Source organism: Anas platyrhynchos, chromosome 28 (genome assembly GCF_047663525.1).
Source record: "Anas platyrhynchos isolate ZD024472 breed Pekin duck chromosome 28, IASCAAS_PekinDuck_T2T, whole genome shotgun sequence".
Lineage (NCBI taxonomy): Eukaryota > Metazoa > Chordata > Aves > Anseriformes > Anatidae > Anas > Anas platyrhynchos.
Genome location: NC_092614.1, coordinates 3,295,840 through 3,309,919, shown reverse-complemented (window position 1 = coordinate 3,309,919; position 14,080 = coordinate 3,295,840). Strand labels below are relative to the sequence as shown.

Below are 14,080 nucleotides of genomic sequence, written 5' to 3'. Positions count from 1 at the left end.
ATTCCAGCGTTTGTGAGCATCGCCAGCTCTCAGCGCCGCAGAAAAAGAGTTCTGCGGGCTCATTCAGCTCCCGCTTCCTTCCCCCTCCAAGGCATGCACGCTCTCCCAGGGTTTGAATTACCCCGTACTCTTTTCAGGAAAATAAATAGGGTATCTGTAAGTTTAAACATTAAGGCCTTTGTCAGCCCGCAGCGAGGAGCAGAGGCCTCCTGTGGATAGAACTATGTTTGGGGGGAGGAACTCGTTTTACAGTGCATTGAGTCGTGGTGAAGGACGGAGCCCTGACAGCCCCGAGACTGAAGTCCTCTGTCCGGGGGACAGGTGGAGCACGGGCACCGAGTCTTCCCCTCACCCTTTTCCCTCCAAACCCCTTGTGCCAAGCGTGTTTTGTCCTTGTACCAAAGGGCAGCGCGTACGGCAGGGGTGGAGGAGACGATGTCGGCCTTCAGCTCGCTCGCCAAGTGGAGCATTCGGCCCTTTTTGTCTCAGTTCCTTCCTAGCAGCTCACGCAGGCTTTTTCAGCTGCATCCATCACCGCTGAGCCTTGCTGCTCCCCAAGGACGGGCAGGAGGAGGGCTCCGATCCCCTGCTCGGGGCTGCAGGCAGTGCCGTACCCGCTCTCCCTGCCGCCTCACCGAGCGAGGACATCCCAAACGCCTTCACAGGCCAAAACCGAGGCTGCCTGAGCACAGAGCACAGACGTTAATGCATTGCTTGTCCTCCTGGACTCGCCAACTTCCACTGAAGCCGGTGATGAATCTGTTTTGTAGGTGTTACGGGGAAAAGGCCGCTCACAGCTCAGCGGTGACGCCTCGTCCCGGGGTAGGGCGCCCGGCGTGGGAGGCACAGGACGGATCCAGGGAGCTCCCAGTTTTGGGTCCAGCACAGGGCAGATTTTTGTGCTGTGCTTCGTGGGACCGTGCAGGGTGACTTGCAGCTTCGTTAAGTGAGCTTTTGGGTGGAAAAACTGCAAAAAAGAATCCAGGAGTGCCTGAGAAATGCAGAGGTGTTGGCAGACGTCTGCTGGTGTGAAAAGGGGGACGAGTGCTAGTGGAGGGAAGTGGCGTGATGTGTCAGTCTGTATGGAGCTGAGCTGGGAAGTTCCCCGAAAACCCTTCATTAGTGACCTTCGTTAGTGGCCATTTGCCCTTCTGGAAGGTTCTTGGACCTGGTTGGAGCTCAGTCCTTCCTTGGAAAGCGGAGATGCTCTTTGTGTCCCCCGCCCGATGTGCGAATCCTGTTCCTTCGGCTCTTTGTACGCCGCAGCATCTGCTACAAAAGGCGTTTAACATGGTCGAACAATGCAGGCTGTGCCTTTCTTCTCCTGATGGGAATAAAACGCGATTTTCACAGCCTGGGCGTGCTGCAGTTTGGCCGTCCCCAGTTACCCCGGGACAGGCGGCCCTGCACAAAGCTCCCCGTCCCCAGTCTCTGCCCCAGCACCTGCCCCCGCGTCATCGCTCTCGGATTTGATCCAGTGCCTTAAAACCTCTCTGTGGGCCATAATTGCTAATTCCTTAGTTCATAATTCCTTAATTCATGCCTCCTGATGGTCCTTTTCTAGTGCTGGTTGCCACGGGGCCGAGGCCAGCAGCAGCCCCCCTGCCCCTACCCCTAAATGCTCGGTGCCGCATCTCCCTGTGGCTCAGGCCAAACCCAACGCAGCATCATTCACATCAGCCTCCCCTCCTTCCCTCTCTTCTTTCTCTTTCCATTTCTCTCTGGACTTTTTCGTGCTCCCGTACTGTACAATAAACCTTCAGCCAGGATTTTTTTACTCTGTTCCTAAGGTAAAGGAGGGGGGGCCAGAAGCCTTGTGTTATTCCCGCGTTATCGCAAAGGGGTTGAGGGAGGAAACTTCTCTTGGTTTTGTGCCAGAAATAGCACGTCTGCCCCTTCCCTGGGCTAAACGACCTTCAGATTTGACATTGACGTGTGGCTGTCCCCTTGCTCTGTTTCACACCAGTCTTGGTGCTGGGGGCCTCCTCTGGCCGTGCCTGCGCTGGTTGGGGCAGAGCGCGGCCACTACCATGGGGTGCCAGGAGCTGTGGTCGGTGGGTGTCCCCTGCTCCTAACAGGCCTGCTATTTCTCTACTTTAGAGGGACGACCGTCCTGTGCTTTGAGCCAGAAATACATATTTTGAGTCTTGTTGCTTAGGTTGAAGGCCTGGAAATCAGGGCAAGCCCCCGAGTGAGCGGGCACGAGCTGCGGGTGCTGAGCAGATTGCCTCGTGCATCGCCCCTGGTGAAAGTGGGGGGCCTGGGGACTGCACCCCACGTGTGAATTCCCCCCCTGAGGCTGTTACACAGCGGGGCTGCCTCTGTTCGCTGCTCCCACGTGTCCCCAAACCTCCCAGTTTGCTGTTGGTCCCTGCCCAGCCGCCCCGTTGGAGCTGCGTGGCTCACTGCTGCTTTGGCTGGAAATCCTTCTTGGCTTCCACCTGTATTGTTCTGTCGCTGCGTGCTCCAAACAAACCTTTTCTAGATTGCTGCTGCTGAATTTCAAACCCTGCTTGCTTTAATGGGCAACGAGGAAGGACCGGGAAAGCTTCTTAAAAACAGGCTGTTGGGAAAAGGGTTCGGGGCTTTTGTGCTTCAGGTACAGAGCAGAGCTTGCTTCTGTGATGCTCGGAGCCAGGTTTGTGAACTCAGGCTTCACGTTAGGCTTCTGCATTTTGAGACTTGCTTGCCAAGCCCTCTCCTTTTCCTCCTGCTCATCCCGGGAGTGCAGGAGTTTCCCAGGCCGGCAGCAGAGGCCAGCATTTATTTCTAAGTCCCGTTTTGATCTTGGGCCACAACCTGTGGAGCTGAACAAAGACACCCCCCTCCCCTCAACCCATGACAAAACACCCTTTGACCTTTGGTCCTACAGCTGCATAATAAAAAGGGAAGAGCTGGAAGCGGTGTGCACTCCTACACTGGTTCCCTTCCCTCCATCACTCTCTGGTTTTTGCAAAGTGCCGTGGATGGGGGACAGGAGGAGAAGAGGAAGACCTGGTGCCGTCTGCTGGCTCTGCCAAGAGGAAAACACAAGCACGTTTCGGTTGGACTGCTCCCAACAGTCAGTTTTAGAAGTAGTGTAGGGATCAGAAAATGCTTCCTTGGAAAGATAAGGATCAGAAGTTGCTTCCTTGGAAGCAGTTTGGGCAGGTGGCTGCGGCCGGTGCTGGGGCATCCTTCTCGGCCGCTGCTGGAGGAGCCGTCCCCTCGTCTTGCAAGGAGAGCTGGGGTGTGGGCATCCAGGGAGCTCCCACATCAAGATTAGAGTTCTTCCTCGGTGCCTTATTGCCAAATAGTTGTGCTGGTGCTGCCCGACTGGAAGGCTTTGCAACCCCGAGGTGACTGCAGGCAGCGCCGCGTGCTCGGATCGAGTTGTGTCTGCCCGTGCTGTCCTCACCGCGATGCGCTGGGAGGTTTGAGCATCCTGGAGATCAATTCCATCACTTCTGCCTTGAGTAAACTCTTCTCATCAATGAAAAGCATGTCCCAAATAAGTCCTGGTTTGATAGAGCGTTGCATTAATGCTGTTCACCAACTGGAGCTCGGAGCTGCCGGCCTCGCACTGGCAATCATTTAACATAGTTTCTGTATTATGGAATATTGATTTACTGTGGAGCATAAAAATGTGCAGTACTCAGCAGAAGGGCCTCACCAATTGTTATGCTCCAGGAACACTGCTGCTCAGGAATGTGAAATAAATTTTCCCTTTTAACAATAGCTCCTGATTTGCATAGTCTCTATTCTCCTTTCCCCAGGGATTGTGTCACTAATGGTCTATCGTGAGCGCTCCCCCACTTTGACACCAAACTCCTCTATTTGCACACACACAAAGGGCTGTGCTGTTGAACAAGTGTAATAACTTTTCAAATGCTTTACTCCGGGCTGCAATTGTCTCCTCTCTGTTGTGCGCTTAGTCTCATTCTGAGAATTTCAGGCGCTGAGCACCCCCTTCCTTCTCTTCGGAATTGTAACTGCGTTAATTTATAGGAAGTTCAGCTGACAGCAGTCCGAAAAGTCAGATCCATCCTGTGCAGCTTTCGTTTCTTCACTGGTTTTGTCCGGGGATGTGTTGGGGATGCTTGGCTTGTGCTCTTTGCCGGTCCATCTGCCTGCGCGTGCTGCGCTGCTGCTCTTCGGCAGCGAGCAGTTTTAGCCTGGAACTGCAATCCTTGCAGCTGGCCAAGCAGTTCAGGACCTCTTACTTGAAAGCAACCTAACCGTTCTCTTGAATTTTGGCACTTGTTGCTGGTTGTGCTCGTGATACATCAGCAAAGGTGGTAAAAGCACCTCTGGTATCCCTTGCTGTATCCTCTGCTCCAGGAGCAGGAGCTGCTGGTGCCTCCCAAAAGGCAGGTTGTGAATCTCGGAGTGAAACCCCACTCTGAACCTGAAGGAGGAAAAACAAGGGCCAGATTTGCCTGAGGATAGAGCTTTTATCACTCTGCTTTCTAATGGAAGAAATATAACTAAAATGCGGGTCTAAAAAGGTAGCGATTGTGCTTTCCTGTGCGACCCAGACCTGCTGGGAAGCTGCTGTAAGCGAAATGCGAGCGCTGATAAAGGGCCACGCTTACCAAAACGGAGCACACATTCCTGGAAGAAGCATGTTGGGAGCTTGCTCATCCTGTTACGTTAGGTATTTATGCATCGTGGTGCTTAGTCGGTATGACTGGGAATGGCGTATTAATTAGAGCTAAAGGGGAAAATTACCGATGAACTTAGCAGCGCGCTGCAGTCAGAGAAAACTTCTCCAGTTATTAAAAAGAGAAACCAACCCAAAGTGCCACGCGTGGTCTGTTCTTACCTCCTCGTTCCTGGCTTTAGCCACCAGGGGTAACAAACTGCCTTGTGTTTTCTGGTGTGAGGATGATCAGGGAAATTCTGGGCTGCCTGTTCTGTTCTGCTGGCCGCTGTGCCTGCGGAGCTGCCCGTGAGCGTGGGGAGAGCTACATTGGAAAAGCGCTCCAATAAATTCTCCTATAAACGTGGTATTTTCCAGCTGGCTGCTCTGCTGTGCAGCTGGAGAGGCGGTTTTTGCTGGTGAGCCCAGCCAGCTCTTCACGTCCACGCTTTTCCGGCTGCCCCCCCTGTCCCCAGGCTGCTCCTCTACCACCTTCCCCTTCTCCCCCCCCTCGTCTTGCCCTGTAGTGAGCGGGAGCTGAAGCAGCTTTCAGCCAGGAGCCCAAGTCCTTGCATTGGCCTAGACGAATAAACTGGGAATTTGAGGCTATTGTCACAGAACAATTGTTGCTACTAAGGGCTGAAGAGCAGCTAAAGCTTGCAGTGGATGTTTTTCAGACAGTCAGCTGAACAAATGCTTGGGGCATTACATAAATGTCAGAGCGTAAAGATCTGGGGCGCTCGGATTGGAAATATCGCCGAAGTTCAAACCTAGCCCTGGCAACCGGCGTGAGGAATTCCAGCAAAGATCTTCAAGCATTCGGGAGACTGAGACAGAGCAAAAAAAAAATCTGAACTCCGCTTCTGAGTCTAAGCAGAGCCTTCTGCTGGGCCGTGCTGTTTCCCTTCTGATCGGCGCGCTGCCAAACTGGTGCCTCGGTCGTGAACCCGACGGAAAATAAAATCATGAAGGTTGTTTTGCTGAAATCTTTTTATAGTTTACCCAATATGCTACGTCAGAGCCCTTTATGATTAGGGGCCTTACTGGGATTTTCTTAATTGAGCATTAGGGCATTATTTCTAATTTTAAGCAGGTGACAGCTTGAGGCAGCTGAAGAAGTTGAGCAAGCTGTGGGGTGATGGAGCAGCAGGAGCTTCAGGGGAACCAGAAGGAGCTCGTTGGGGTCACACCTGTGTGTGCACGATGGTTTGGGGGGTTGAGGACTTTGGGAAGATGCTCTCTGCGGTGATCTTTGGGAAGGGACGAGGTAGGGGTGCTGAGAGGAGCACCGGCACCAGGCTCCCGTGTCTGTGTTTGGGAGGTGTCCTCCTTGGGGCACCCCGTCGTGTGCTGGTCACGCTGCTGGGATGGCAGGGGGGACAGGGCTGTTGTAATATTTCTTGCCTTGGGACCCGGTCCATTCTCTTACCCACCAGTGCCCGGCTGTGGTTTGGTTCCTGTTGGCTCGGCTGTAGGCGAGCTGGGTGCGATGGAGCTGCTGTGGTGTCACCAAAATGTGTTGACACCATGCACGGACCCACCTCGGGAGCTGGCGTCTGGAATCCCACAGATCCTTCTGCCAGCGTGGCTTTAACGACCCTAAAATTAGGCTGACCAGCCAAACAGAAGAGTTTATTGCATCCTTCCAGCTCCTCACACCAAGCCCTGCTAAGGGATGCGCTCTGCCCTTCGGAGGCACCCAGGCTTCAGCAAAAGGCTCCGCGTGCTCCCTGCTGGGTTCGTGCTTCCTGTTGGGATTGTCATGGGGCCAAGAGAGGGGTCACACAGACATGGCAGTGATTTGGCACCACCAACCCTGCGCCCTGTCACCGTGCTGGCCTCGGATCTGGGATGCTGTGGGCTCCCCGTGAGGCTGGGACAAGCGGTGGCGCACGAGGTGATGTCCCCGTGATGCCAGGAGCAGCGGTGTCCTTGGGCTGTGATGGCTTCAGGTGTTCACTGCGTTTCCTGCGGCACAGGTGTGCGTGAGCTGAAATTAAAATCTCACCAGCCAGCAGCATTGCTCTGAACCAGGAGGTAAAGAAAATGATGATTTTCAGGTTCTTGGAGAGAAACTGAGTGCGGTGTTTGTTCCGTGTGCGTGCATCTCCATCAAATTTGCTGGCTCGTTCCCTGCCCACTCGCTGGGGTGGCTCCTACACGGCGTGCTCTTTTCTCCAAGCCTTACTTTTAAGGGAAGGATAGTTCAATAGCTGCTTTTTTTGCTTCTTTTTTTGAAGCCATTTGCACTTCAGAGGTAAAAAACTTGTTAAGGTAAGCGTGATACCGAGGAATGCAGACGGTTACGATGTTCAGCAAGATAAATAATCCTGTGACTTTTTATGTTAGGGAAAACTTAACTCCTGAAGAGTGGATTTGAGCGTATTTCTGTTCCACAGCTTCTGAAGCAGTTAAAATTGTCCTGAATCTCAGTAAAACCTGCTAGCAGGCAGCAGGAAGGGCTGGGAGGGTTGTCCTCCCCCCCCCCGCGGCAGCTGCTTCACTCTGGTATTTTTAATTTCCCTCCTTTGTTCTCCCCTCTGCAGAGCTGGTGGTGGATTGAGTTTTGTGCCGTCCGAGGGTTTTCTGAGATCCGCAGGCTGCACCCTTCTGCTAGGGAAGGATCTGGGGGAGACAAAGTGCCAGGACAGAGTGGCCCGGGGCAAGGATTGGGCTTGGCAACTCCAGCACTGGGCACCAGCTCCAGCCCGGTGCTGCTGGAGACCTCAAGCGGGGTGTTAGAAATCCGGATTCTGCTGTGCTTGTCCCGCAGTAACTCCTATGCAGGAGTTTTAAGCATCCTTTAATGCATGGCCTGGGCCAGTTTTTTTTTTCCCCTCCTCTTTTTCATAGAACCGGACCGGAGATGCCAAAACAAACCTTTCATATCCTGCCCGGAGCGCTGCTTGCCCTGCAGACAAAGCCTCGCATGCTGCGGCCGCTGGGGCGCTTCGCATGGTTCCTCGGCACCAGAAAGCGGGGTCCTGGGATCGGCTGTGCTCAAATGCAAATAACGCACGGCCTCGGGCTGCTGGCAGCCACCCAGGGCTGCCCTCTCCCTGGGGCAGCAGCCTGGTATCCCTGCGCAAAATGCCGTAGGATTTGCGCTCGCCAAAGTCCTCAGAGCAGCGGGGTTTTTTTCGGGGAGGACCAGTGGAGTTTTATAACTCTTTGCTCCCAGCCCCTTCGGTTTTTCAGAGTCCGGGGCTGAATGAAGCGGGCCGAGGGTTGAGCTGGGTTTAGCTGTGAACAGAGGAGCCCTTCACAAGCCCGCTGTCCGCGGGTTGGGGGCGGGCACTGAGCTGAACAAATGGGGCGCTTTGGCTCCTCCGAGGGCAGAGACATTGGGGTGGGCTCAGGAGGTTGTTGGGATCTCTTCCTCCCCTTAACCCTTGCTCCACCCGTAGACCTCATTTCGTGTCAGTTTAGGAAGGTGTAAAAGCCTGGTGGTCTGTTAGGGGGATGGAGTGGACGTGGGGAGTATATGGGGACGGGAACAAGCTGGAAAACAGCTCCTGAGTTGGGTGGGAATCTCTTCCCTTCAGTGAGGCACAAATAAAGATCAGCAGAGCACGTGAAGAAGTTGTTTACAGCGCTTGGAGGACGGTGCTGGGATGGCTGCTGGCTGCAACGTCCGTGAGCAGAGCGCTGGCCTTTTTGCCTGGCCTTGTCCTGTCGTTTGATGCCAGTAACGGTGTCCGCAGCACGGAGCCCCACCACAAATGTCCCCGTATTTTACTTCCAGTCAGTACTGGCAGCTGAGCCTCTCAAAAAAAAGGAAAAAAAGCGGATGATAAAATCCTGTTCTTAACCAGATTGCAGTGCTGTGAAGCAAGGAGCTGATGGAACCACGAGGTTTTTGGAGCTGACGTTGCACCAGGACGGACACGAGGCACTGCGCAGCCGAGTCCTGCCCCGGGGCTGCTGCCTCGTGGCAGGTAACGCAGGGAAAGCACGCGGGATTAATGTGGATAATTTGCCCTTTAACAGAGCTGACAGCTGAGTGTCTTCAGCTGGCGTAGCTGAAGCTGGTTTTTGTGGTCTGCTGGCAGGGTTTGGCCTCGCCGACGAGCCCAGGTGGAAGTAGGAGCACGGTCCTGGTGCGTGCCCGGCCTCGGTTAGGAGCAGGGAATTGCAGGAATTGCATCAGCTGCCGGTGCTCGGGGAGGCACCGAGAGCTCCTTGGAGCATTTTGGCAGCGGGATGTGGGCAAGGGCCGTGCCAGGCACCTTCAGGGCTGGCAGAGCGGGGCCCCCAGCGTGGGTCTGGCAAATGTCTCACAAAGGTCTCGATTCCCGGTACCGAGGCCTCATTCGGTGGGCAGATATTGCACCGTCTCGGTCAGGAAATGCTCGTCCTACGAGGGTTTGTGAAAGCTGCTCACACCTCTGCCACTGTGTGCTAGGAAGAGGAGGAGGAGGAAGAGGAAGAGGAGGAGGAGGAGGAGGAGGAAGAGGAGGAGGAGGAGGACGAGGAGGAGGAGGAGGCTGCGCCAGCATGGGGAGAAGGCCTCGGACTCCGGGGCTCTGACCTCGGCCTCGTCTTGGGCGATTTTTTTCCACCGAAAGCTGCGTGGGAAGGGGGAGAGCAAATCCAGCGCGGCCTCCACTTTGGGAACAACTGCAGCTCGGGACAGAAAACCGCTGGGGGTTTGCCAGGGGAAGTGGAGGAGGGGAGCAGCCGCACGGGGAGCTGCAGGGGGAGGCCGGCACGGCACGGCACCGCGCTGCCCAACCCGACCCAACCCAACCCACCACATCCCCATGGCACGGGCCCGGTGCCTGCTGGCAGAAAGCTCTCCCCAGTCTGCCCTCAGTCCCACCGGGGCTGGTTCACCCCCCCCAGGCTGTGTAAAGGGTTTTTCAGCGTTTCCACAGGTCCCATTTCTCTCTCCTGGTGGTGTCTTCTTGCTTCCATCGTTACCTGTTGCTCCTCACAATGCCCTGGGATGATCTAGGCTCGAGGTGAAGGAAACTTTTCCATCCCAAATCCTTGTACTTCATTTTTTTGTGCCATTACCGGGATGGTTTAGCAGCCGCTGGTGGCTCTGCTCAGGTCACTTCTCAGCCGGGCCTTTCGCAGGGCATCTCCTGGTGAAGAAAATTCTGCTCATCCCCAATTCCTGAGGTTCGCAGGGGTTTCTCCCTACACTCCGGTGGGTCCATCCGAAGGAGAGCCGGACTGGTGGACAGCTGGGGGCTGGGAGCAGCACAGCTTCTCCTGGGTCTAGGAGGAGCCGAGCAAACGCGGCTCATCAGACCTGTGGGGAACCAGGGAGCTCTCACGGGGCTTTAATTTCCTCCTAGGCAGTGGGCAAAGCCTCCTGCTTGGGGAAGGAGGGCATGGGTGTGCCTTCTGTCGGGGAGATCCCTGTGCCAATTCACCCAGAACTGCCTCGTGCACGGCTGCAGCTCGGTTTGTGTGGCTTCACTTGGTTTTAGCCCTACAGAGGCTGCGCTCCGCGGCGCTTATCTCCACGGGGCTCGTCCGGCTCTTACGGCACTGCAGCTGCTGAGACAACTGAACCTAGCACAGGTCGTACCGACGGCAGCGCCTTGACCTAGGTGTGGGCTGTGTTTGTTGGCAGGGCTGTATTTATCCTGCCTGTTTTATAACCAAACACAGCAGGGCGCACGCCCCGGGCTGAAATGCCCAAAACTCCGGGCGGCAGCGAGCGGGGCCGGCCGTGAGCACCGTGGTCTGCGTCTGGGGACCCTAATCCAGGGCAGCAGCACCTGCCCCAGGGGTGTGTGGGGGGGTGTTTGCTTTTGGGAGCTTCTTTTTGCTGTTCAGGACACTGAATCAAACCCACAGCTGCCTGTCGTGTGCTTGGGGAAGGACTGGAGCCTGTCCCAAGGACTTGCGCTGATGTAACACGGGATTTTTTTCCTCCTGCCTTTCTTCAGTCATGTTTAACTGCTGTGTTGTTTTTTTTTGATGAAATGTTTGCCTCCCTCCATCTCTCAGCTGCTCCCCGGGCTTTAATCAGAGCGATCTGAGGACTCGGCACGTTGATGAAGTTGCTTCCTGCAGCTCTCCAAAGCGTTTCTGCAGGGAAGGCAGAGGCTGTGCCCAACCCTGCACATCCAGCAGCACGGTGCCAGCCAGGAGGGGGCTGCTGCCACCTTGTCAAGGCTTTAACTCAATTTTACCCCAGGATTGGAGGCCTTTTTCCATGGGTGAAGGCCCCCAGCCTCCTATGGGCACGGCGTTGCATTGCTGAGCATTTCTCTAGCTTGGCTCCGCCGCTCTTCCTCCTCCTCCACCGCTCCTCCTTGTCCTCAGCCATTCTTCCTCCTCCTCCTCTGCTCCTCCTCCTCCACCACTTCTCCTCCTCCTCCTCTATTCTTCCTCCTCCTCCACCTCTTCCTGCACCACCCGGGCCGGTGTCAGCTCCCGGCTGCCAGCTCTGTGCGCGATTTACCGGCGGCGCCATCTGCTCGTGCTGGCCGCGCGCTGTCCCTGTCGCTCAAGCTGAGTGCCACGCCAGCTGCGTGCGCGCCGCCCGACGCCTGCAGCCGACACGTCACAGCCTCCACCAGGGGATCGAGCCTACCTGGGAGTGTATTTATTTTTAAAGAGTCAAGCCCCTAAATCATTTTTCTGTCCTGTGGCCGTGTCCTGAGCTGGAGAGGCTGCACGGCTGTCGTGTGTTGTCCTCCACAGCCTGCTTTGTGTGTGCTCTTGCCCAAAACGGTGCCCACGCAGCAGCACGAGGAGGAGTTTGTCCTGGAGGATGGATGCAGGAGCTGCTCACGGCGCTGCCCGTGCCACCTTCACCAGCACCGTCTGCCCCCGGGACGAGCCACACTGCACGGTCACAGCCATCTGCCTCTCCCCACCCTTCATTTCCAGCTTCATTCAGCCCTGTTTTGGGGCAGGTGGAGTGAACCGGTCTACTGATCATCATTTCCAAGCCCCTGATGTTTAGAAAGAAAAAAAGTGGGTGTCCCTGCCCCCAGCAGCTGGGTGTCCAGCTGGGGTTTGGGGTGACTGCCCGTGACTTCTTCCAGCGCTCTGTTTTGTGCTCGGTTGCCACTTTCTAATGAAAATACTGCTTTGCAAGGTGTTCTTGCAGAGATTAAAACTAAAGAAGCTGCGCACCGAGTGTCCAAAAGCTGATCTACGGGAGGAAAAGCTCTACACTGCAGCAGAGGGGGGGGAATGGAGCCGGCTCTGAAAAGCCTCGGCTCTAAATATAGAGGGAGCTCGCTGCGCCCGGCGCTGTTTTGGAAAGTGTGGCTGAGCCATCGCTGCCTGTCCTCCCCTCCCCTCCTCCCCCTGTGCTGCGGGGGGGCAGAGGATGAAGCAGACGTTCCCGCCTTTGGCTTTCTCGGTTTATTTTGGGTTTAAATCCAGTGGGTTTTTCCGGGGTAGGATGTGCCCTGATTTTAAGGTGAAACAAGGAATGGCTGTGCCGCCGCTCACACCGCCGTGCTGCCTCGGAATCGAAATGGGCTTTGGGTGTTTTTTTTACCCTTAATCTTGATTTCTGTGTAATGGAAATAAGAGTGAGGCTTCACAGAGCAGGACAGCGTTGTTCCAGCAGGCACGGGGGCTTTGTGGCATTGTACAGGTGCTTTATTGCCTTGCAGAGGAAAGCCAGGGGAGGAAGGAGTTCGGAGGTGCTCTCGGCGGCTTTCGACCTTTCTTCTACCTGATTTTTAAAAAAATATTCCCAAGGTGGATCCCCAGCGAGCAAGCACAGTCCTGCAGAGATCTGGCTTAGAATCCCAAACTCTGGGGATGTTCCTGAAGTCGGGATTACCTGCAGATGCTGAGGGTGCATTTTGTAAAAAAAAAGAACTCTTCTCCAGTGAAATTGTCCTCTGCTTCTGAAATGAGAGTGTGGTAGGACTTCACTGAAACATTGCTGGTGGAGAAGTAACGTGCTCTGGAAAACCTTGTGGGAAATGATGCTCCAAAAATGCCATCAGTCTCGTGGGTGATGGAGTGGGAGCAGCGCTGCCTTCCCAGCGATACTCAGAGAAAGCTCCCGGCAGGAGGAGGGAGAAGGTCCAGTGCCCGGCCACCCCTTTCCTGCCTTTCCTGCGGTGTTATCCCTCGTGGAACAGAATTAAGCCTGGCTGGGATGGAGATCTGGATTCGAGCTCCGTGATGGGGTGATGCCAGCAACCGCTGAGCCCCCCGCACGCTCCACCGGCCCGGCAAGAGCATGCAGAACGCGTCTTGCTCTGAATTTGTGGGTTTCGCTTGTATATCGAAGGAGCCAACTCCTTAGTTTCAGGGTATTTTGCTTAGCTGATGTGAAACCTGTAGTCACCCCGGTGCTTTTCTTAGGGCCACGTTTGGTAGCAGGACGCCTGACCGAGGGCAGATGCATCAGAGGTGCAGATTTTTCTAAGAACTTGCTTATTGCTGTGGCACGCAGTCTCTGCAGTGCTTCGGTAATAAATCTCGTGTACCAAGTATTGCTTGCGCTCTCGTGGCTGGTTTCAGCTTCCAACCGGGTCAATCTCAGCAGCAGGGGACTTGGGGTAGTTGGGGAAGAAAAACCTGGACCTCGCTGGGGCTCCTCTGCCTGGTGGGAGGGCGGTGGGGTGGCTGTGCTCCAGCCTAGACAAGGTGCTCGGTGCCAAAAATGCTGTAGGAGGAAGGGATGGGGGGAAGAGGGAATTATTTTGTCACTAATTCCTTATTCTCAGCCATCCAGATGTGGCAAAGGCGTTGTGCGGCGACACTGGATTCGTGCGTGCGCTTCTGTGTGCCTTGTTTCTGCATCACGTTGTGGTTTTCTTTCTTTCTGGGTAGTTTTAGTATTTACCCACTGGAATCAGGATCCTTCTGATCCATTCCCATGGTGTTACAGCTTCTAACGTAGGAGAGCAGAGCCGTGGATTTGTGCGTCCCTTACCTCTTTGTGTTTATTCCTGCCTGGAGCTCGGTGGTGGGGAGCAGGGCGTTTTTGTAGCAGTTGGCTCTAAAATGCGACGCTGTAGCCCACGTGCTAGCAAAAGCGTATTTATGCTCCCGCTGAACCGTATTTTGTGGTCGCAGCAGAGATAAAGAAGGTGGGAAATCAGCCAAGGGTTGCAAAGCATGTGGGCTCCCCCATGCAGCCGTGAGATCGGGGGGTGCAGCTCATTTGGTAATTTCTGCTCTTTTTTCCTGGCTTTCTTTGCTCGGTCGAGCCATCAGAGACAGAAATCGAGTTTGTCGTTGCCCCCTTTCCTTTGCAACACCTCCGTGCAGGGCAGCAGCTTGTGCAGGGCGCTGTCAGCTCTGCTGCTCGCCTCCAAACAGAAGATGCTCTCCGAAAACCCAACGATGATGCGTTGTGAGAGTGGCCACAGCGCCTTAATTGTGGGCGTGTGGTTTGTGCTGGCGTTCGAGCCTATTCTGTGACGGATGCCAGAGGTGCTTTGAAAGGGGATGAGCTGAGGGAGGGCGGGCAGGTGGGTGTTATTTCTTCGAGACTTGGCGAAGTGGCTCCGGCTG

The 14,080-nt window shown here is 55.1% G+C and overlaps 1 protein-coding gene across 6 annotated transcripts in view; it reads left to right on the top strand.

The window, feature by feature from the left end:
• KANSL1 (KAT8 regulatory NSL complex subunit 1) overlaps positions 1–14,080 on the top strand; it is a 92,208-nt gene that overhangs the window by 48,255 nt on the left and 29,873 nt on the right. The gene's annotated exons all lie outside the window — the stretch shown is intronic.